Genomic DNA, 25,287 nt, shown 5'->3' on the forward strand with positions numbered 1-25,287 from the left:
AATAGGGTCACACACTGTGCACATTTTTTTAAATCTGGAGTTTTAAACTTACAGTTATTTTGAGAATTATCGAAGTTGTTGAATGCATCCAGAGTTTATTGTTATTGCTTATTAGCATTTCATTTTAAGGCCTTTTAGAAACAGTTTGGGCGTTTGTTGAGGGACGGTTCGGCTGTGGTGACTGGCGCTGGGGCGACGTCTCTGCGACCTGACGTCAGTGACCTGGGCAGGTCCCCAGCGGCGGGCCCTGGGGCACGGGCGCTGTTGTTTCACGTCGCTGAGCAGCCTCCGCACTGCTTTCCGTGGAAGCTGCACCATTTCTCGTTCCCGTCGACTTCCGGCGCGTCGAAGCATGTTTGTCAGGTGTTTTGTAAAACGTCCCTCCGTTTGGCTTTGCCTGACGTGTTCTCGTGATGAGGCTGGTGTCGCAGACTTTTCATGACGATGCCCCAGGGCTGAAGTGTCCGTTTCACCACTTTCCATTGAGGGGCCTGTGGTATTTCCCTGGCTCGTCGCTGGTCCCCGAGCATCTGGCTCTGGGGTGTCTGCCATTTTCTCCGACGTGAAGTTTGCCATTTTTGTGTCAAATTTTGTCTACTTTTTGCTTTGAGTTTTTGCATTTCTTAGTCGAGATAATTTTGTTTATTACTGTAAATGCTCTTAAATCAATACTTAGTCATGGGAGGGCATCGTATAATGATTTTATCTACTTCGCCTTTGGCTATGGGAAGAATTTTTACCATCAGAAGTGTTTCAGATTTCTGTTTCTGTTTTACCCAAGTATAATCTTTGCATAGTCACTATTTTATATTATTTGAAATACTACATTTTTCAGGATCCCCGGTAACGGTTGTGTTCAGGCGGCTGTGAGACCGAAGTGGCCTGAGTCCCAGTTCTTGGCTGAAGGCTTCTCTCGCTTGCTGGCTCATCGACGTTCCCCTCGCTTGGCTGTGATACGCGCACCCGGGCCTCCTGATTTTCTCCTCTTTGTTCCTTCTTTCTCTTTCCCACACAGTCTCCAATGTTTCCCTTCCTCTTGCCAATTGTCCCACTTCCCCAAAGAGTGATCCCCCCCCTCTCCTCTAGAAGGTCATGACTAAGACCGGCCCAGCCCGGGTACCGGCCTTGGCTCTGCTGAATCCAGGTTTATTTTTCTCCTCACAGGTCATTCGAAACTCGTCATTTTCCTTCTCATAGTTACGCCAAACGTGTGCATGGACTCATATGTCCTGTTGTTTGTTCTGTGTGGTTTTCTAGCAGAATGTCTGACGGGATTCAGATTCGGGAGGCTGCTGCTGTATGAACTCTCTACTCCCCATTCTTCCCTCTAACAAAAGAAACTCCTCGGGGTGGTAAGGAACCACCGTATTCAAAATAAGGGTGAGATTTTCTGAATTTTAATCAGCGATCACAAAGACAGTGCTTTAAACACGGACTTCAAGGAGCTCGTCGGCAGGGAGAAATGACATTTCCCATCTGATGAGTAAGTTTTGACTGGTGTTCACACCTCACAAATAAAACATTAATGCGGAGAGTTGATTCATTCAGTCACTTTGTTGACCGTTGCTTTTTGAAGTTTCCTACCGGCATCGAAAGCAAAAAGCTAAAGCTGCGCATCACGATGGCGCGGCGGCCCCCCGTTTTATGTTTTAGCTCATTGCGTCGTCAAACGCTCTTCAGGTGGAGGATCCGCGGATTCTCACCCTTCTCCGCTCCTCGCGCATGTTGTTATTTACACGTGGCTGTTCTGAGGGACACTTACATCAGTAGACGATATTATCTGGAGGAAAATGATCTTCTTCTGCTTTATTTAGCAGGTATTTCTTCAGTTTTAACACGTAAATTTTACAATATAGTTCCTATCTATCAGAATGTCCCACAGAATAATTTTATGGCTTAGCGCGTCTTGATAAGAGGATATCAAAACCTGATTTCCAGGGCATAGAGCAAACATTTTCAATAGCATTTGTTAATTATGATGGGTCCTGAAACTATCAGTGTAGATTTTCAAAAGGCGCTCTAACCCTACTCGACGATACCGAGTTATGGTTCATTATTTATTGTAGTAAATTTTCATTGTAAATATCCAAACAAGGTTTATTATTATTAATCCCTTTATAATTTATTCAGATATTAACTCAGATCTCCCGCCTTTGGTTTGGAAGGTAACTGGGGCACGGCCCCAGGATCTAGGGCGGAGGGGCGCCCGGCGTCCTGATGCAGGGAGGACTTGGGGCAGCGGCCGGTCGCCTGGAAGTGCGACTGGCTGGACTCTCTGGTTTCCCACTTTCCCACGACGCACCGCGCCCTGCTGCCGTCAGGATGCCGTAGAAACGAGCAGAAAGGAGGAGAGGACCCTGTAGCTCAAGAGTCGAATAAGAGGCAGGTGTATGAAGGAAGGTGGGGAGCAGCCCAAGGACCTACTGAGAAGGATAACTCCGTCTCCTGGAGGAGACCGAATTCGGAATATGACCGAAGGAAGGGAGGCGTCCGTGCGTCTTACGTGGAGATGGCAGCGTTTCCTGGTGGGGAAAACACGCGAAAATAAACCAGAAATTAGACCTCTCAGGAAAAGAAATGAGAGTTTGCCTTATATGTAGTAACGTGTGGGAGACACGTGCAGCCAGACTGAAAGCTCGGAAGAAAATTAGTGGCGAAGACCGGAGGTCTCACGGCCGTGTCGTCACCGTGGGCCTGACCGTGAGCGCCAGCGGGGTTTTGGGCAACAGAAAATCCATCACATGCGGGTTTGAGAAGAGCCGCTTTGCCTGATTTATATACACGAGTGGGAGTGAACGTGGGTGCGGAGAGAGAAATCCGGGTGGCAACCCAGAGAGAGATGATTACGCTGTAAGCCACGTAAGATGATAATAGTAAGTGAGCGTGAATAAAGCATTAGAAAATCCAGGAGCACTGCAGTTCACTTTTAAGAATTATTTTAAGCAGTAGAGTCGATTTAGTTTTTATGACAGTGATTTTAGGGAACGTGAGAGGTGGGCTTAAAGGGCAGCGTGGGAGGAGGGCAGGCGGGTGCCCAGTGTCTCGTGGCTGCGTGGGGCTCGGCTGGGGTTGAACCCACACTGACACCCACCGCTGGGTGATTTCACGCTGGCTGCATTTTACGTAGTGCACACCCGTCGTTCCGCGGTCATCAGAAGCTTCCTTATATAACTAACCTGGGATCATTTTATTGTTTTATACCTGATGAAATAATCGGCTCCATCGAAAGTCACCGGGTGAGAAGGACCCCTCGAGTCAGAGCCAAGGAAGAGCGTCCGGGAGAAGCGCTGGTGGAGTCGTTGCCGCCTGAGCACCTCCGGGGTGAACAGAATATAAAATAAGCGGCGTGTTTGTGAAACAAACGCACTTACACACGCGAGGAGTCTCTGGAGCAGCACCAAATACATATTCCTATCAATTTAGAGATTTTCGTGACATTTTCTCTGTTTCCAATTCTGATTTAAACATCTCAAGAGACGTTTTGTCCTGCAGTCTGCAAGCAGCACGGCCTAACTCGCTGGCCTTGCGGAAACCATTCTCTCCCCCACGTCTCCGTGTCTCTGCTCCCGCGGTGGGGCCGCTTGCACCAGCCCCTGGAGCGGGGCACTGTTTTCCTCGGAGCTTGCAGAGCAGCATGAAGTAAACGCAGGGCCGGATAAAGGAGCAATGAGGTAAAAGCAGGTCGTCTGAGTGATCCAGACACAGAGCTTCCTTAACTTTTCGGAGAAAAATTGCATAGTGACTGGCTTGGCAAATAGCAATCTTCAGAGAGAATATTCTTTTATTTTCTTTGAGAGGTTTTTCTTAAAGGAAATTTGACAGTGGGGCACAATTAAGATTTTATAGGAAAGAGACTTTCATCTCGCAGCCTCTGTTTTTTTTATTGGTAATTAATAATATGGCAAATAAAGGCTAACAGTGAGATTGAATTACATCACCTTAATTAAAACTCTTGGTTAATTTATCAAAGCCAGTTTGTGCTTGTAATTAATACCCCTTTCCTAGCACTTTGCCTTTATTCCTGTCAGACGCGCGGAAGCTAGACAGGAAATTTGCCCTGGCTTGATATGTAAATAAGCTGAAATACCACTTTTTATGTGCTTATCAAAATTAGGTGAAAGAGCTAATAAGAATGGGGTTATCAACATATTCAAAGGAACAGGACTTAAGTGTAAAATTAATTTCATTTGCCTAATAAAATCATAAATTAAGGATGTAAGTCATTCTGTATAACAAGAGTAAAATATGTTATAAAATGTCCTGCGTTAAGGAATTTAAAAGTGAAAGAAAAGCTCCATGGAATTGGAATGGGCTGCAGAAGCATAAAAAGAGGCATAAATATAAAAGGGACACAAATTAAACCTATAACGAGGTGTGCTCACCCGTGCGGGCTGCTCCCTTAAATAAAGGAATATCCCACTTGATCTTCGTGTTAAAAAAGCACACAGATGACCTTGAAACTGACCCCTCCGTGAAAACCTATCAAACTTGTAGCAATTTAACGATCTCCACACGATGCCGACAAGTCACAGTCTCTCATTAGGTGTCACCTATCGATTCCTTGCCCCGGTGATGACAATAGAGCTGAGGGAAGTTAAAAGACAAGAGCTGTGAGTTAAAGAAAATGAGCGTCTCAGGCGCGGCCTCGGTGTGCGGCGCCCAGGGATGCCAAGGGTGCCGAGGCAGCCGATGAACGTCAGCATTTGTCTTCTCCCGTAAAACGCGGAGAAGGAGCAGGTTGGTCATGTTGGGGGCAAGCGCCTAACCGAGCCCATGGGAAGGTCGCGTTTTCCGGCTCGAATACCTTTGCTCCTATAAATCCAGGTCCAATTTGATGAGTTCCATTAGCGGATCCTGTTCAGAGGTGTCGGCACTCGGAAACCATCTCCGGGCTGTGCTTACCCCTTGGACACGGGCAATAATCTGATAAAGGCCGAGGAGGGAGGAGCTGGGCAAAGGAGGGAAAGGGGACTCCTGCGGTAATGTCAACATTAAATTAAGATTTTCAATGAAAAATAAGTAACAAAACAAAACAAAACACCATCTCCCACACGACGTGCGGACCGTGCCTTACCGGGCGATTGGCACCTCTGGGAGAGGAGCCGCTCTCGGAGGGGACCTCGGGTGGCCCCAGAGATAGTATGTGTCCCTGTGGCTTCTCGGTGATCGGCTTTGCAGATTTAAGATCATCAGAGTCATCCGGAAGCTTTTCAGACCTCAGATTCCCATGTTTCTTGGTCTTTGATGGAGGCGACTTGAGGGGTGGCTCAGGATGGAGTTTTCAAGTTTCTCAGGTACAGTCAAGCACCATGTAACCACGTTTTGGTCAAGGACAGACCACATACACCAATGTGCTTCCTGAGGCTACAGTGGAGTCAAACCTTCCTGTCTCCTGGTGGCATCATAGCCGTTGTCACAATGGCCTAGCGCAAGGCGTTACCCACGCGCTTGTGGTGAAGGTGGTGGAAACAGACCTACTGCCCCGCCCGGGGTATACAAGTACAGCACACGCAGTTATATACAGTACATGACACTTGATAATGACTGTATATATATATATATATATGTATATGAAGCCTTCTTAACTATATTAACTGCCTGATTCTACATTTTCATCCGTCAACTTTTGCAGGATTTCATCAACCTTAGTTCAGAAGGGAATTTAGTTCACATAATCAGAAAGTATGTGCGGAGCTGTTCTCAAATAAATGCACACTCAGTGAATAATTAACGGCTATAAACGCGTTAATAACCATTTCTGCTCCGCCATCCATGGGACCGTGTGAGTTTTCAATGCCCACAGCTGATGATGCCAGGCACTGATTTTTACATTTGCTACAAGAATATTATAACGAGCATTTGTAAGACAAAAATTCTTAATTATAACATCTGGTGTTATAATATCATTAAACTCTACTTATATGAGCCAGGAAATCGCTCCTTAAATATTTATTAACATCCGGTTTGTGGAGTATCGTTCAAACGTGTTCCAAGACACAGGCCCGTTGCTCCCAGGGAGGGCACATCAGGGCCACCGCGTTTCCTGCACCTCGGGGCCTGAAGCAGCGCAGAGCTGCCGCACGTAACGTCTCCGCCGGTGCCGAGATGGGCCAGAGAAATGTGTCCGCGGGGCTCGCGTCTTCTCACGCCGAGAGGCTGCGCAGGCCTGTCGCCGCGGCTGTCACAGCGCGTGGTGGGTGAAATCGCATTCGGGGAGGTGGAGGCGCCTCCCCACGGCGTCCTCTGCCGGCGCGGGACGAGCTTCTTGATGGGAGGGATCGGACAGCTGAGGAACCGCCAGAGACAACTTACACGGAGGCAGAGCTGTCCCGGGGGCCCCCCACGATCGCGAGCAGCTAGGACACGTCAAAGCCGGTGATACCCCGAAAGTAAATGCCTCTCCCAAAGTGAATAAAGAAAAGTAGTATCTGTGAAATGATAGATATATTTTCATACACATATTTTATAATAGCAATATGTGTATATAACAACAGAATGCCCCTCGGATTCAGCTCTACCCTAATAATCAAATTTTAGTATATATTAAACTAAGGGCTAGAAATTTGATGAGCAATTAGAAGATTAAAATATACAGACAATTGCAGTTTTGTGATGAAGAGAAGACATAGAAAGGAAACTGAATGGAGCAATATTTTCTGCAAAGTAGCAAAGGAACCCATAGAGTGGGGATTTTAAGATTTTAAAATAAGATTTTTGAAATGTTTGGCATGTAATGAGACCAACGAAAATATTCAAAACTTCGTCCTGTTATTCTGTCTTAATAATACAGGTTTTGATTATGTTCATTTCCTCACAATCATTAGAGGAAATAAATTTGGTAAAACCCCCACCTAGGCTACCTATTATAAATGGAGATTTTGTTATGTTAATTCCCGAGACTGTAGAACTAAGTTGAACTCTTTAAAAAGTGCATATACTCGTGAGAGGAAAAAAAAAAAAAAGAGAAGGAGGAATATGCTGGGGAAGGTGAAATTTGTTTTTTAATTGACTGCCTTGGGGTAGCACTGCTGGGAAACGCTGTGTGGGCCTCCGGGGTACAGTCCTACAGGACATCGCCTGTGTACCGCACTGTGTGCCCACCACATTCCCTCCAATCTGATGGGAGAAAATATTTCTTTATTGATAGGACTTTTCGGATGACTGCGGTGGTGGAAAACATGTATCTGCTCATCAGGCATTTGTAGTCCCTTCTTTTTAAATTGTCTGCCCATAATCTTTCCCCTTTCTGCCGTAGGAATTTGAACAGTTGACTGAATTGTTGTCAGTTACGTATGTTGACTAGAGTTTGAACTTTAGATTTCCTTCGTGAAATATGATAAAATTTCCTGGGTGGGTCTATTTTATGTTTAAAGGTAAATAGTAGGTTCTCTACATGAAGTTGACAGACATGTTTTACATAGTTTTTTTACTAATCAGGGCCGAAGATGGTCTTTAAGAGAACTGTCGATGTTAAAACTCTTGGCGAGTAGTGAAAATTTAGAAGATGTTCTGTAGGGAGTGACAGACGGAACACTGAGGAACCAGGTAGGTGTTCGAGTCGGGGTTTAGCTCTGAATATACTCCCACGGCAGTGTTACAGCTGAGGCCGGTAAGCCAAGACCTAGGCAGAGAACGCAGGGAAAAGTCTGTGGGGGGCGCAGGAGAGCTTAGCAGGATCAGGGCTGATCAATAGCATACAGATCGGTAATCAATCAGCCATGGGAAAACTGCTGCCAGGTAACATGATGGAGCCGCAGCAAGAATCACGTCAAGGCGAACCAGCATCTCCTGGGACAGGGGATCCTCGTGCTCTCCCAGAACAAGGCAGACAGGTGCTGATTGATTGCTGATGGGGATGCTAAGCCTGATGGCTTCTCATGATCAAATAAAGGGTCCTGAACCCGAAAAACAAGCAACAAACGAAACGAAACAACAACAAAACACTGCGAGGGAAGCGACGTCTACATGAATAGTTGGCTGCACTTCACGGCGCCGGGAGTCGTTTCCTTGAGAGTCTTGATGGCCCAGGGACTAGGGTTCTCTGAAGGGCCCCTCTTGGGGCGGGTGGGACTATCATACGTCCAGAAAATAAAGCCACGTCCAGAAAATAAAGCCATGCCCCTGCTTCCAGATCCCCGGGGAATTGTGAGTAGCAAGACTGACTTTGTTTAATCGATGGTAGTGATATTGGCTCGGTGAACCCCTTTTCCCCCTGAAATAAGAAGTTTTGTGTCCCTGTGTCACCCCTAAGTGACGTCCTCTCCTGAGTTTGTGACGATGGTCGGCTTGGACTATGCTGAGAACATCCCAGCAAGAGAGTCACCAGAGGTGGACGTTAGGGCTGCTAGAAATTGAAACATAACATCCATATTTACAGCAAGTTGGGAAATGATTTAATTGAAGTATTTCTACATTTTAGGTAGAAATACAAGATGGGGGGAAGGAAAATAAAGGGGGAAGCTGCGAAAAATGTGCAATAAAAATGTGAAAAAATTCATTGCAGAATCCAACCAGTAATTATTACAAAGATTCGATCAACAAATCATTTACTTATGCACAAGAACTCTTCTAAAAATTAGTTAAGCTGCCGTGTGAGACTGTTTTTCAGTGAATTTTCTGAGCGTTTTACCCTCTGCCAGTAAAGACGGAGAAGTGGCTCCAAAGCTGATGGATTCTCCCAAGCGCAAACCAAGTGTTTTGGTTTGTTTTGACGTCACATTGCATTTGTATCTTACAAATCTCGGGCTAAATTATGGCTCTCATTTCTCTTAAAGCTCATCCAGAAAATACAATTAAGTTGCCTCCATCTTTTTATTGTGGGTGCAAAACACACAGCATTTTCCTCCGCGGCGGGTGGGGGGAAGAGCGCGGTGGGAAGAGAGGAAAGGACGCATCCAAAGGCATTTGAATAAAGTCACCTGTACCCGTATCTGTTTAAACTGCTCTGGCATTGATGAAACGTCCCAGTGTAGAAGTTTCAGCCTCTCGAGAGCCACGCACCTAAGCGGCCCCGCGCAGGCCTGCGGCCTCTGGGCCCGGGAGCTGAGCCGCGTGGACGGGGCGGGCGGCGGGCGGCTCGAGGAGGCGGCTGAGCCCAGGCCGCAGTGAGCGCCTCGCTGCAGCAGCTGCCGGGGCCTTTACGGAACATCATAAATTCTAACTAATTAATCCAAAGTGTATTACAAATTATTTTCGTAAACTGCACATCGATCCTTAAGGGTTATTGGAACAGCTGAACTCGACGTCGTTGGCCCCATCTGCTGCAGCAGCTGCTTTGTTCCAATATGAATATTAAATGAATTTCGAAGGCAGTTCCCAGAATTGTAAGAAACATTTACAAAATGGAGAGAAGATGAGACTTTCCTGACGACCGGGAATCCTTTTTTATCTGTTTTGTCACGAGAGGTATTAAAAATATAACGCATAACACGCAAGGGCCCGGTGTCCCTCGTCACCAGGAGCCCGGGGTCACCCCGCCCGCAGGTTCCGAAGCGCTCGGAGGCCACCCGTTGGCGTTCTTGGGACACGTTGGTTGAATTTACCAGCTTCTTTCTCAAGGGACCATTTCAAGTTCGTTCACCACGTGTCGCTCTGGGACTCACGCTTTTCTTCTGATTTTGACGAAAGCGTTGGAGAAAAGGAAGTTGGGCAGATAGAAACTTACCACCTGTTCTCAGCGAGAGAACCCTCAAAATCCCCTGTTACCCATAAGGGGTCCCAGGCAGTGATTTTAAACAGACCGAAGCTCCCAAGAGAAGGTGTAAGGTGAAGGCACTGAAGGAACGCGCGTGGCGGGCGATGGCCGCGTGCGGGAGGTTGCGGACGCGGGACGGTTCTCCCCGGGGAACAGGAGCTGCGAGCTGTGGGGGGAAGCGCGGGCCCGGGGGGGGGGGGGGGTCACCAGCTGTCTTCGTCACCCAGGGCACCGGTGGTCTGACGCGGCAGGACGAGCGCTCAGAAGAGTTACGCAACATTTAGAAGCAACAGAATTGGTGTGAGATAAATCATTAAAATCCGGTGTCTAGTGACAAAGGAGAAAGCAGCAGGCCAGTTCCAATGGGTTTACTTTTATTCTCATTACAGTCGCGCGTTGCCCTCCGAATAGTTCGCTTTCCTAGCAAAATGTACGCTCAGTCTTGTCTAACTGATGTTACTTTCTCCTAATCTGAAAGAAGATGTTGTCTCTATTTAAGGGGGGACCATCAAAACCACCTAAAAGGAATAGTACATTTGGGGGAAGAATACTTTTTTTATGATTGCTCATATAATTTTGTGAAAGCATATTTTATTTATGATTATAGTATAATTTTATTCTATTCCGTTAGAATCCCAAGCAATAAGTACAAGATAAATATTCTTGACTCTGACGAAGAGTCGAGAAGACCCATAGATGCGTTTCGTCTGGAGTATTGTTTTCATTCATTCTATACATGTACTTTAATATTCACTAATTAAAATCTATGTGTGATAGGCAATGTGTCAGCGCATCTAATAGTCCATATGGGAAGAAAGTCAATTAAAAATATCATTTAAAATATGGAATTCCTACTAACTTTCATTGCCAGGAACTGAAGGATCCTATTACCCATAAACCTAAACTAATTTGGAATTAATAAAAGCCTAACTATTAATTCCTCAGGTAATACCCACATTAAAAATTGTTTTCCCTCAAGTATAGCATCATAGAAGAAAACGAAGTTTATGTTTCTAACTGCGTCATTCCTCCCGTGATAACAGATCGCCATCTTTGTAAATCTATAGCCTGGTAGATCTATAAGAATAATTTCATAGCAGAAGTTGTAAATGACTCTGCTTCTGTGTTCTCACCATATTTTCTTCCAACTTCTAATAATTCTGATTGTTTCCAGTTTCTAAAAGTAAGGTGCTATGTCTTTTTTAAAAATTATCGCGTTGCTGAAATTATAATAGATAGTTGAATGTTGAAGGAGTGAAAGGAAGGCTGAGAGTACTCAAAGGTACCGAAGTTCTGAATGGATAAAAAGCCGGGCGAGTTGGCAAGTCCCCGTTAGCCCAAGGAAGAGCTTTTTAATAATTAATAAAGGGAAGGGACAGGGACTCCCGTGTGGTTTTGGGCCAATGCCGTCCTTATTTCTCATTATGCATCGAGTAAGACTCAGTTATTTATGCTAATGGGCTCTGTGGATAATTTAAAATAATTCATTAGCTAGGCAATGGAATACATTTTTGTACTTACAAAATAACATGAAGGGCGCATGTGCTAGGAATTCACGATTCATCCAGATATTGCAAGACCTTGACAATTTACTTAAGAGAAGCAGATACCCACTTGCTCCCTGCCCCCCAGCTATAGAGGGGTGGATTTTCATTCCTGAGTAATAAGTAAGGCTACACTGAGCCATCCTTTTATATGTTTTTTTCCCAATGTTTTAAGAAGCTCTTTCAAGCTACTGGCCCTTTTCTGATAAAAGGAAAATGTTTCAGTTAATTCTTCATTCATTAAGAGACATTTTTTAACTCGGTGCTAAGAAACCCAGGTCTGAGCCCAGGTTCCAGCGGTTCCTAGCTAAACACGGTGGCTGGATTTCTCTGAGATTTTGAAATACCGGTTTGTTTGTTTTTTAAATAAATAATGATAATGTCTGTCTTGCATTTCGTTTTGAGGCTTCATTAAATTCGTATATGGAAGGCCCTTTGCCCGGTGCATCCCAGATTCTGGTGCTTAGTTCAGGCCTCAGCATAATGCAAGGGTTGGTTCCTGAATTCAGAGGGAGGTTTGAGAATTATTCAAAGGCAGCCAGCTAGGTAAAGAGAAAAAATACAGTTTTGTCAAGTGTCAGAGTTTAAAAGTATTTGGATATGACCACCTATTCAAATGTATATTTATATACTATATATGTGCCATATACTACGTATACTATATTTGTATATAGTGGATACATGTATATTGTGCCAAACAACTTTTCATTTAGTATATATACTATTTTTATATATACAGTACACATACACTTTTATTTTATATATATAACATTTAGTATGTATGTTATACTCATATATAGTGACGTGTATTTATATATGGTCTATACATACACTCTAAACACAGCTTACTTAGTACAGATAGTTAATATATATGCACTATGTAGTGTGGATGGGGGGGTGAGTTTGGGGAGGGGGAGGGAATTGTCGTGGCCCCTGCTATTGGAGCATTTTTAAAACAGGCAGCTCCCAACAATAAAAATGTTTTTTAAAAGTCCTTCAGTAACATAATCTTAAGGCAGCAAAAAAGAATTCTGTCTTCTTTGACCTGAGCCCTGAGTAGCAAGAGCTAAATATCATCTTCCCGCTTAGCGTGGCCCTGCCTGACTTTCATCACGTCACAGACAGTCCACTGCCCCCCTTTCCCAGGTCAGGGCCGCACAGCCCCGGCCAGGCCACGGAACCGGCAAGTTGAGTTTAGCCTTTTGTCTGGGAGCTACTAGGAGCATCCACCGGGGTCCGTATCACAACTTCTGTGCACCTGAAACCCGACTGCGACATGTCTTCAAAATACCTAACGTATCGAGGTGAAACAGATTCCATCAATGCCTCCACTCAGCGAGTATTTATTCTCTGTTCAGAAAGTATTAAATAAGAAGTTACTAGCGTCACTACAGATGAAAATCCAATTATAAATTTACATTTCAGGGAGGACTTTCTGTCCATCCCAATGGCTGTTGAAAGAAATTGACGATATCTGCTTTCACCAAACTGCCCCATAAAATGTTATTGGCTGTGCAGAGAAAATGTATTAGCCTGGTGTTTTTCTCTGGATGGAAAATTTTCCCTCTTACTGGCAGCCGTTCCTTTAAGATTTTCTTCCAAAAATTACCACTAAGGACTTGTACAGATTGAATTGCAGGCGATTAAGTTTCTGAGACTATAAACCTACTTTGAAATATTGCAGAACAAGTAAAACTCTAAACACCAATAAAACACTGCGGTTGAGAAATGGACTGACTTACGGCCTTTTGGACTGAAAGGATAGATTTTGGAACATGCTCCAAAGATGACTAAGTTAAAGGCTGTTGACTTTCGTGCATAACTTCAGTGAGATGCACGTTTAAAATACACATTTTCACCCAACTTATAGGAATACATAGGCCACGTTCTCAGAAAGCTTAATTCTGTATACGAGAAAGAAATTTAAAGTTAATTATATACGGTAAAAAAACCCCTAAATTGATTGATACCATAGATGCCTATAAATACCAAATCAGTGATGATTCTGGGCGACCAGGACTTACTGTTGGTGTCTTAACTGACGCGGTCCACACAGAACCGTGTCCGCGTATCCCGGTGAGCCACTGACATTCCCCGAAGCCCAGGTCAAGCTTGTTCACACCCCGCCCTCTTTTTAAATTTTGCAAACACCTTCTCCTTTCTCTCTCCCATTTTAAGCGTCAGGGTTATAACGTGGGGCACATTCCTGAGATGGACATTTCCTGTTGCTGCTCACTTGTGAAAGCCAGTTTCGGCTGCAACGCAGTGGCCAGGGAGTTGTGCGTTTGAGGCTGTCAGCAGCGGCCTCCCGGCGCTGGCCGGGCGGGCCTGCTGATGAGGACGGGGCTGCTGTCTCGGTTTCTCCCAGTTAGCCACGGAGATGGGTGCTGCCGTTGACTCTCAAACCTTTCACCACTGACGGGCGCGGGCGCGGGGGTTTTGCTGCCGTCGAGCCCCACGCTTCTCGTCGCAGAAGCTCCGTCCGCTTCTAACGTTCGACGACCGGGTCACTGTTTCAAGGCAAAGGACCCTTTCATAGGCCAAGAGCTTCTGTTGTTGTTTGTTTCTGTTTCCAGAATTTTAAGTGTCCGATTCTGAAACCACAAGAAAGTAGGAGTTTCTGCCTCAGCCGGAGTCCAACAAAGCCCCCCTGGGGGGCACATCCAACCAACCAAACAGCGGCCGGGCCGGGCCGGTGATGACTCTGGAAGCAGGCGGCCCCGCCGTCAGAGGGCAGTGAACCTGGAGGGGGCCGAGGAGGGCACGGGGCCCCCCTCATGCAGGTTGGGGGTCTCACCCGCCAGGCCCGAGGGGCCATGTCCCAGCGAACTCGGCATCGGGTTGGTCGAGAAGAGAAGGGGACGGCGTTTGTCTCTGTGGGGACGTGGCAGGGAGAAGGGACAGCGGGAGGCCAGACCCCGGAGCCACTGTGCAGGTCCAGGTCTGCCTGACCTCCCGCCTGGCTCTCCACGCCCAAGAGGAAACTTCAGAATATGTTCCTTGGAGAAGGTTTTACCCCATCGAGCTGTGTCTGTGAAACTGTATTTTCAGAACGAAATATCAGGATGTATCATCGGACTGAAGGTGACAGTCTTTGGAGATCCCTTCCTATACCTGCTTTTATTAAATTCTTGTTTTTTCCGAGACATAAATATCAGTCCTCGGGCACATGAGTAGATTCTTACCTGAGCTCCGACCGCATCACCTCCACCTGCTGTGAAACTCGCTCTGTTGATTAACTTCTCGGGCTCATATATTCAGCCGCAGAAAACTTATTTCTATGTGTCATTTATCCTCAAGCATAAGGATTCATAGAAATAAGGCACAGGCTGCCTTGCGGTACCCACGGCTGAAATGGTGACTGGTGTCTATGGAAATATTGTTTGGGGGAAAAATATATGGTTTGTCTGTTCATTGACTCTTAATTGTTAATTTTATATAGTTTTATTTTGGGGGAAATATAACACAAAGCAAAACAAACATTAAACAAAAACAGAAAAATCCCTCCAGCATAGAAGAGCCTAGAATTACAAAGTGAACTTTAATTAAAGATTTTTAAATAAAAATATTAAAATTTACAAAATTGAAAAAAACTAACAAGGAATTCAGTGGGGGGATTGATTGATATTGTGTGTGTTGTCCTAATTACAACTTAATTTAGCGGAGAGCAGAAAATGCTATGATGTAAAACCAGCAGACAGATGCCAGCTTAAGTCTTAAATATGTTTAACAAACAAACAAAAAGCCTTCCCAGGCCACACAGTAGGTGCTCTACAGGGTCCACTCAAGCTCAGCAAAGCGTGGAGCGTGTGGCTTGCCTGTGGCATCTCGGTAATAATTTTCTGGTTAAAGAACCAAGATGATAAGTGGAGATCATTCCAATTTTAGGAGAATGACTGATATCACAGTGACCAAATGACTATATTCTAGATTAGCATGTAGAAGAGACCGGTTTAAACAACGGATGTAAAGCACCCTTGTTTCCCTCAGAATATTTAATGTGTGCTGTTTAGCTACAGATTTGGCAATTTCTTACTCTTCTGTTTCTTTATTTAACTTCTACTTCCTTAAAAACAAAATTCTATCGGGCCAACTGCCACTTTGGGTCATTCACAGTGACCCAGAGATTCCTGAGGTCTCAGAGAATCGTCTTTTAACTACCTCTTTATTTTCGAAGTTTATTTCTCAGCTGCATGTATATAATGCAGAGAATGCATCCAGAAATGGAAAATTTAGATTAAACTGCTCAACTCATAGAACCGCTTCTGTTGGCTTGGCCTTTATAAAATTCAAAATGTCATCATCATCATTCTCAATGGAACTGATCAATAAAATAAATCCATAACTCACCTCTGTTGCCTTGCAGAAAATATCCCAAACATACCATAGCAATGAAAACGCAATGAGTCTTTGGATTCTGCATCTACGGGCCTCGGTGTTTTTTTCCTACTTCAGAATGCCTGTTGAAAGCTCCTGGAACAACTGCATTTCGGAAATGACTCCTCAAAAATGCTGTTCGATGTAAATAACATGTGCAATCTGGTATATTGTGTTGACATGATCCAGACAGTTGGCCATAGTATTTTGTAAGGTTTATCCGGAAATAGGTTAAATTCTTAATCATGGGATACTCTATTCAGAAATGTTATTTAATAGGCACAATTTGTGGAATGAAATTCTCTGATGAGCTAATTATTTGAATGAAAAGAGAGTCGTTCTATATACCATTTCTAAATTACCTTCAAAATATTGCAATCCAAGCATTTCAGACAGATTATTAACACATAACATTTTAATTATAAAAGTACCTATGTAAGCATAGCACAGTGAAGATGTAATATAGGCAACAAAATCTTAAAATAGTTATATGTTACCATACTCATATCAACATTAAATGGCTTTGGGTAGGTGGTAGAGTTGAAGTGAATCCTAACTTGGAGAGAAAATAAGCATTCTTGGCTAAGATTATCATATATCCTAAATACACAGAGTGGCCCAAAAACTCTATACACATTTTAACAGCTGATAGTTCAGTTTTGAAACTGAAATGTATTTTAATAAGCACTGCCTTTATAATTATTCAAAGTGTGTGTATACATGTTTGGGGGACACTCTATATATTTAAATGTATAATTTAATTCAGATTTGTGCACCCACCATTATTACGTTTAAATAAAACTTATTTTAATAGGAAATTGCAGGAGTGATAACCTGCAGTTTCTCCTTGGAAGTACTTGATAATTCACCTCTGTCATATTAGACACGGAAAAGCTTGTGTTTATTTGCCTGTTAGTAATAATATCCGCAGGCCGGGTGCTCAGAGCGCCTGCCGGGTAATATGCTGCAAATAATGCCACATAGGAGACCAGCACAGCGTCTGTCTCTAAGGAGCTTTACAGCCCTGATATTTTAGGATGAGCTCCAGAGATAATCCCCCAGAATAATGTTCTCACTATGATATTTTTTATTAAAAATAAATAAAGTGAACACCTCTCACTGATTTTATCTCTTTCCAATTTTTTTGTAAAGTAAATAACTAGTGATCATAGTCTCTACTCACGGATGTGCCAGATTTTATTCTGTAGTTTTCAGTCACTAAAATACATATTTTTTTTAACATGACGCGGGCCCGTATCACTGGCAGAAGATCAGCGCCTCGTATTCTAATTCTACCCAAAAGAAGATTTTCCTTTTATGATGGGAAGCGGATTGTTTAATTCTGTCCCCCAACAGTTGGCATCCAGAGAAAGAAAATGTTTCCCTGCGTTGATAAAACATCTGATAAGCTTCAAAGTCAAAATGAGGTGCTTGCTGAGTAAACTATGAAATTACCATTTTCATTTCAGGAGTGAGCCGTGGACGGATGGCCCCCCTGTAAAGTGTGCGCATTGTTTAGACAAAGGGGGGGGGGACCAAAGGCCCCGAGGCGGGTCTTGGCCGCCGTGGGAAACGGAGGTTGGTCCACCCCAGAGCACCGAGGGTGGCGGAGCTCAGCTGACGTCACAGGAGACGAGGGTCATGAGTTAAATGAGTCGCGGGTGACTTTCGAATCTAATAGTTCTCAGTGCAGCAGCCTTTAAGCATCTTTCACCTGCGGGGCTTCAGAGGAAATATACATGTTATATTAGTTTTAATTTGATTTTGTTCTGAATGCAACTTGATTTGCCACCAATGTAAGTTATTATATAGCTAATGTTTGCCATTGTTGGTTAATTATATATGAAAGTGCTTTTTAAATAGTCTTATTAGCAGTCAATTATTAAGAATCATATTTACTTTAATTAAACTTTATTCAGATTACATTGACGTTAGAAGATAAAGTCTAGTGCACAGCTGACAGACATACACTAGAGTTCAACCAAACGCAGCCGGCCAGCTTTGGCCGCCGGGCGAGGCCCGGAGAGATCGTGCGCAGGCCGCCGACGCTCCCGCCCCCGACGGTCGCAGAGCGCGTGTTCCCCGAGCCTAAGGTGCAGCGACACCCTGACGGCAGCCGCGCTCGCGGACAGAATGCCGCCTTTCTGTTCGTCCCCAGGTGACTACACCCCGTGGTTTGATTTTGTATTTATGCTTCAGGTTCCTCACTGTCTGGATGTAGAGACGAGATCCCTTTATTTTATATTGTTATTACCTGGTGGGTACACCGCTCACAGCGTGGTTAAAATGACAACTAAGTGTTGTGCTTTCTATGTATCAGAAATCAGTACTTGTAACAGAGGAAATGAAATCAATACCCGGCTGATGTAACATCTCAAATTTTTCTAATTACATCAGCTACCAGCCCGGCACGGAATGGACGTGCCATAAATACGTTCTGACGAGTAAACGCGGGTGAGAGAGGACACGGGACGTGCGGCCAGGACACCGCCTTCAGCCGCTCACGAGGGATGAGTGGTACCGTTTATTAATACGCTTTGTAAAATTTTAAATCCAATCCAGTGGAAAATTTTATTAGCAAGTATTGCAGCTGGGTACATACTGCAAAGTGTCCTTTGTTTTTTTAATGTAAAATATTTACTCACATTATAAGAAAATGTAAAGGTGCTATAAGAACATCTATTTTAAACCCACAATTATTTTAAAAGGTGAAAAAAAAATTACAAAAGAAAGTTATAGAAAGACCAGAGTCCACGAGACCTCTGATCAATTAGACTATTAAAAATGTATGTTTTTATTTGTCTTGGCTCGGAGGCATTTGGGTGGCCTCAGGTCCGAGAAATGACTTTTCCATTTAGTGCCCGAGCGTCGTTTGAAGTCCTTTCGGCCAAATCCCGTTTATCCCGCCCCGACTTACCTTCACCCGGGAGGCGGGCGCTCGGGCGCAGCTGAGGGTAGTCTGCACCCCGCTGGCAGCTGAAGGCCAGGCCTCCTCCACCCTGCAGGCCCTGCAGGCCCGAGAGGAGCAGCACGCGGGCCCGGGCTGTGCTGGGGCCGTGACCGTGACCGTGACCGTGACCGTGACCGTGACCGTGACCGTGACCCTGTCCGGGCCCCCAGGCCCTGCACAGGGTAAGACACACGCTCGGCTCTCCCTTAGCCACTGAGGGCGCCCCTGTTCTGTACCGGGGGGAAAACCTGTGATATGAACGTTGGCAGCATCACCACAGTCAAGGTACTAGAGCACCCGCCCCCTCCCAGAGCCTCGCCTCCCTTTGTGGGGTGTGCATGTGTGTGTGTGCGTGTGCGTGTGCATGTGCGTGTGTGTGTGTTAAGAACATTTAACATGGGATCTCTCTTTGCACGTTTTTAAATGAATGCTACCTACTGTTAGCGACGGGGCCTTTTATTTCTTTTGGACTAAACGTACAAGTACCACGCAGTCGGCGATGGCACTACTCGGCATTGGTCCCGGACAGTTAGAGACCGAGCCTCCCCCCGGGCCTGGCGTGGACGCCTGTGGCCCTCCGGCCTCGGCAGCACTAGGAACCAGGCGGCCGGCGGCCAGAAAACCACTGAGCAGCCTGGGCTGGGCCGGACCTCGGAACGCTGCCCAGCGGCGAACACGAGGGGCGGTTGACACAGCAGCCACCTCGGCGGCTCTGCCGAGGTTCCAGTGGGAAAAGACAGCCCCAAACGTCGCCAACTGTATGTCCATTTCTGGAAGATTCTTGAAATGACAGAATTACAGAGATGGACAGGAATTCGGTGGCTACCAGGGGTTTAGAGAGGGGGCGGCGGAGGGGGTCGGGAGCGTGTTTATAAAAGGGCATCGTGAGGTCCCCGTGCTCCTAGAAAGGTCCCGCATCTCAGCCGGTGGATGCAACGGCCCGTCGGTGCCCCTGTCCCACCGTGCGTGGGAACTTAGTTATCACCTCAAACTTTCTGAGATGTACAAGCCGTGTCTCCTACCCACGCGTGGCCGTGAGTGCGTGTCCCTGTGCCGTGGGCGTGGGCAGCCTCCCAAACACCAATGGGTTCAGCCGCCGTCCGAGGGCCGCGTGTCAGCCGGCGGATCCCGCCTCTCGGACACGGGGCTTTATCTCCTGTGCGCTGCGTTCAGCTCTGCATTTAAAATCGCTTCTGTTCTCTTATTCAGCGTGTCTGTGTGTCTGTAATGAGATTTCTTCCCATTATCCTGGCCCCGTGGACGGCTGGATCCGACGACAATGCGCACAGTTCTTGCTCGAATTCGTTTGTACAGAATTAAATTTAAAGCAGAAGCTTCCAAGGACGTGACTGTCGGTCGTTGACGTTAGGCGACTAGACGTCTTTCCATTTTTTTCAGCTTTCCCTGGACACGATGCTTTATTATTGCTACACATTCATAATAGGATAGGCCATAAGAGCTTTTCAATTTCCCGTTCAAAGTTTCCAAAAGCTCGTGTCAGATTCATGATAAATATTTCCATCAAAATCTTGTGAAAGTACTTCTTTGTGCCTTTCAGGAAGAATCCCTCCCCCACGCGTGGGAGCCAGCGAGCAGCAAAGGGGCCACGTGAGCGAACCAGCGCTTCTCAATAGAAATGGAGGGGAAATGCTATTTAGTATAGGTAAGTATTAAAATGCTTTTTAAAAAATATTGTTAATTAATATAATTTTAGCTTCGATGATGTGAAAGTTTTTACTCTGTACTTACCCTAATCTAGTGGATTCCAGTTGCAAATACGTTTCAAAATATACCTGAAGGTTATTATGCGTCTCCATTGCTGCTCTAGAATATTAATAGGATAAAACATTGTTGGGATAAACATTCTAAAATTCTTATGCCTGGAAGCTGTGGTTGGTTTAAAAGGTGCAAAAGACCCCCTTTAAAAAGGTCCGTGATACATACAGAAAAAGGTATTAAACTTGCAATGTATCCGACTGACGGTCAGGTGATATTTGTGCTGTGATTCAAAGGTAATGTCGGAGAGATGCTTAAGTGTGTTATTGGAATCTTGACATGCATATGTGTAAAATGCCCATTTACATCATTATTATGGTGATAGCATGGTCTTAGTGGCCCAGTTTCAACAGGCTTACTCGCCTTTAAAATCTAAGCATCCCAACCTCAACCAAAAGCAGATCACAATTATAGGCGGGACCTTGAACAGCAAAAAATATATTGAGCTCTTGTTGTGCACTAGACATAGGCTAGACTTAAACTATATTAAAATTAAAAATTCTTGTTCATCCAAACAAACTCTTAAGAGATTAATTTTTTTAAACCCACGAAGTGGGAGGAGGTATTTGCAATACTTACATATGATAAAGGACTCATATCCAGAACATATAATGAATTCTTTTTAATGAATAAGTGAAACGCAGACAATCCAATAAAACATTGACTACTATACATCTTATACTTTTAAAATTACTTTTATTATTTTATAACATTATTGCTCACAATCTCAAATGTACTTGCAATATATTGCCCAATTTATATTAAGGACCTATCTAAGCTATACCCACCTATGGGTAACAAATTTCAAAACATTTTTGGATTGCCCTTATCATCCTTAATATTCTCCTTCACTGAAATTATTTTATTTCCTTTGGGTCACAGTGTGACTCTAATTTATCACGTGAAGCTCATGAGGTTCAAATCAGAACAGGCTAGATCCTGTGACGCCCAGAGCGGCATGTATCGGGTTATGAGATGAACTTGAGCTTCTGCGCGTGTCTGGGAGCCGAGAGGCAGCTTTCGGGGCCTTTCAGCTGGTCTGTTAGGAGCGGTGTAGCCGCTGTGCCTGCTCTTCAGCTCTGTTCGGAGCAGCCACAGGCGGAAGGAGCCCTGCTTCCCCCGGGCGAGGACCGGAACCTGCGCAGCACCAGCGCCGAGGGGGTGTTGTTACAAAGGAGCCCGGATGTTTGGGGGGAAACGAAAGGTTTTGAAGTCTATGCTGATGGATCATGAGACTGAACTTCAGATTATGAATTAATGCTGAACTAATCATGTCTTTTATGAATTTTTAAAACATATTTCATTCTGTTTCTGATATTTCTCTTTCCAAATATATAGCCATTTTGCCCTTCTAAAAATAACAGAACAAATCTATTTCTGGTCAAAATTAAAGTCCAGAGTTTGGCTCAATAATGCAAATAATGAAAGATTCTCTTAATTGATATATACAGTTGTGATCATCTGTGTCCTATTCTCTGCATGTCGTACTTTTATAAAAAGTTAATAAAAATGTTAGTATTCAGGTTCAAGAATACACTCGAAGGCCACTTAATGTTGATCTTTAACTTTAAAGCTTTTCGGCCCCCAGTGCGTTCTTCACGTCACGGATGTTTTCTCTCTCCTGCAGTATTGCCGAGGCAAGCACGTGCCACAGTCATGCTTCCAACACGGTTTACTTTGGTCTGTCCGTCTGTCCCTTTTGAGGACAATTTAAAGCCCAGAGTAATTTAATGGAAAAGTTAAAAATATTTGGAACGGTAATCCCTCCCCAGGCGTTCTACACGGGTCTTTTAAACAACCGTCCGTAAAATGGTTATATTCTTGATAACCCAGCAGGCAGCATGTGTGTATATGTTCGCACCGTAATGCAATGAGAATAGAATGGGAGGGCTTAGTAGTGTTCTTCACGATGTCTCGTGGGCACGTTGCCAAAATGCTCAAGCAAATGGCTTTCCGTACCCTTTTCTACCGAGTCCATATTAGCAATTTTCCTAAAAGCATCTTACGCGGTCCCGAGGGTCGTGGAAGCATCTTTGCCGGGAACAGAGTGAGCCGATGTGGAGTATCGATCCTTCTCGTCCCCCGATTAGTCACACCTGGCATGCAAAGCAGCCCCGCTGTCCCTGGTATCTGCCGAGTCACAATGACGGGTTAACAGGCACCTTAAAAGATGCTGCTCGTAGGCTGGGTCCCTGCGGCACCGGGGAGACGGAGAGGGTGGTGTCAGTCATCTTCCAGAAACCCTGCCGAGGACAAATCGAATCTGCCTCTTTCCCGATGTTTTCCTGGGAAAGCAGCCCACTTACAGAGACCTAAGCCAGCCTTCCTGTCCCTGGTCTTGCCGCCGATGACAGTGGAGCCCCCCATTCTCCGTGATGGGACCAGGCATCTGCTGCGAACAGATGCCCCCGCCCGGTCACACACGGCAGGTGACGGCAAAGCAGAATGCCATTCCCAGTCCTCAGGGTTGACTGAGTTGGATGCACCTTCTGTGAACATGCTGCTTAATTTTGTGGGCGTTGACTGCATTTCGGAGAATTTTCATGCTTCTGAGAATAGTTTAATGGTTCCTAATGCACTGAAGTACATCAGGATTTCTTGATTTCTGGCTTATATTTTGTCTTCAGGCTAACTCACTCAGTTTTGGTTTCAAGAGCCCCTTACCTCGTGCTACAGATTTCCAAAGCTCACTTTTGCTCTAGATTTACAGATAATATGGAAGTTAGGCATCCCGATGCTATGCTCTCCAGCATTTTTAGGACCTAACTTGTATATTTATATAATTGGTCTCTTTATAATTAAAATCCTGGCATCAGACTTTCCATTGAAAACTACTTAAAGGGATTGGCAAATAATATTTATAAATATACCCACTAATATATATACACATTTATGTATTTGTATATCATATATATATAACATATACACATATAATGTGTGGATATAATGTATATATGTGTGTGTATATATCTATACACATTAATACATAGATATATTGACTATATATGTTATGCATTTACAAGTCAAGAATACCAAGAATTAATTACTGGCAAAGACCAGAATCTAGATTCTCCTACAGATTTCCAAGAGAGCACAATCCTGCCAACGCCTTGATTTTAGATTTCTAGACTCCAGAACTGTGAGACAGTTACTTTCTGTTGTTTTGAACTACCCACATGTGGTATTTCATTATGGCAGCCACACGAAACTAATACATATGCTCACTCTGTTGGTATGAAAAAATGGGGGGGGTACAATAGGCAGTGTAACCTTCAGAAAGGACCTGAAATATGGGCAGAGGTCCAGATAAAGGCTTTGAGCCTTTCAAGAACCTGTGCTTCTTGCTTTTATAACTAAAAATTAAGAGATTCAGGAAGACCCTAAATAAATAGGTAGATATACAATGATCATGGATTGGAAGACTTGATATCATTGCCTGTTTCTCCCAAAATGCTTCAATATAATCTCACTCAAAGCTCAGCAAGCTTCTTTACAGAAACTGACAAATGAATTTTAAGTCACCTTCAAACACAAATACCCTAGAATAGCCAGAATACTCCTAAATTTAAACAAAGAGAGAGAATCAAAGTAATTGACTGAGAGCTCAATAATAGAGATAGTGCCTATTAGGGTAAAGAAAAAATATATATCAATAGGAGAGAAGGTGGAATATAGAAATAGACTCAAGCATACAGGAGTTTTTTGTTGTTGTTTTTTATAAAAGTTTCTAAGGCAATCCAACAGTAAAGTGAGATCCTTTTTGAAAAATAGATCTGGAACACCTGGATGTCTTTATAGAAAAAAGAAAAAAAAAAAGACTCTCACACTCTAGCATACTTCAGAGGCAAAAAATAATTCATAGTGAGCCATGAGCCTAAAGATAGCTAACATTATAGAGCTTAATGCAGATACATAACCAAACATGTGTGTGAGCTCGAGGGAGATTTCTTGGCCTCCTGAAGACACTAACCATTGAAGAGAAGCTGGCAAACATCAAAATATTTACTGCTGTTGGGAACATAAAAGAATACACCGTCTTGAAGAACTCTGTGGTGATTTCTTGTAAAGTTAAACCCATATCTGGCCAGTGACTCGGCAGTTTTGTTTCAACTATTTCCCCAAGAGACGTGGAACTCGTGCCGACGAGAGCACCTCAAGTTGCCTCATTCGTAAAGTCCAAAAAGAAAAAATGAGCATCACAGGATATCGGATACGTGTATATTTTTGTGTAATAATAGAAGAGCGTGACCTCCCGACGACGCATGGCCGCAACATGGATGAATCTCAGAATTGTTGGAATTCTAAGAACAGCAGAATTAATCCCTGTGGGGAAACTCACAAAGTGGCTCCCCCTTGGGCTAAACGTGGGCGAGCGTGGGCCGGGAGAGGGGACAGGGCCCTTCCCGGTGACGGGGTTGATACGCGTCTTCCAGTGAGAGGCAGTTACGTGGGTTTGTAGCTTCATCCAGACTCATCAAGCTGAACATCTAAGACCTGTTGTGCCCTTTATTGTATAAAAATTACCACTCGGTTTTAAAAAAAATCAAATAGCCGAGCAAACATCTTCCTCCGCTTTTATTCTGATTATACTAGAGCCCAGGGCATGATTTCACAGCTCGAGGAAGTGAGGTAAAAATAATAATTTCCCTGGACTGCGCAGCAAAGGGACGACTTTATTAAACCGTAAAGTACGCGGTAGGTGGGGGCCGTGCCCTTGTCCAGATGAGCATCTGCCGCCCCAGAGCCGGCAGCCGAGGGCGTCGCCAGGGGACTGTGCCGGTCGCCGTCTGGGCCGCGGGGCAGGCCCAGGGCCCCCGCAGCGCCCTGCCCGCTAATCTCCGCGGAGGACGCGCTCGGGCTCGCTGTTCGGGGCTCTGTTCATCTTCCAAGGTGCCCAACACAGAGCGGCGCGGCCTCGCGGCGCCGAAGAGAGAAGAGTGGGAAAC

The 25,287-nt window shown here is 44.7% G+C and overlaps 1 long non-coding RNA gene across 10 annotated transcripts in view; it reads left to right on the top strand.

Annotated features, from left to right (window-relative positions):
* Positions 1 to 25,287, top strand: part of LOC308547241 — a 334,174-nt gene that overhangs the window by 242,704 nt on the left and 66,183 nt on the right. For 6 of the 10 annotated variants that reach the window (XR_013997473.1, XR_013997476.1, XR_013997477.1 and 3 more), the window contains exons 7-8: positions 18,013 to 18,132; positions 20,128 to 20,228. The exons of 1 other annotated variant lie outside the window; for it this stretch is intronic. This is a non-coding gene — a long non-coding RNA (uncharacterized lncRNA). Of the gene's footprint in view, positions 1 to 18,012; positions 18,133 to 20,123; positions 20,229 to 25,287 lie in introns of all 10 variants that reach the window. 3 more of the 10 variants (XR_013997474.1, XR_013997479.1, XR_013997480.1) reach the window with 1 other exon arrangement.

Source organism: Miniopterus schreibersii, assembly GCF_964146895.1.
Source record: "Miniopterus schreibersii genome assembly, chromosome: 17".
Classification (NCBI taxonomy): domain Eukaryota; kingdom Metazoa; phylum Chordata; class Mammalia; order Chiroptera; family Miniopteridae; genus Miniopterus; species Miniopterus schreibersii.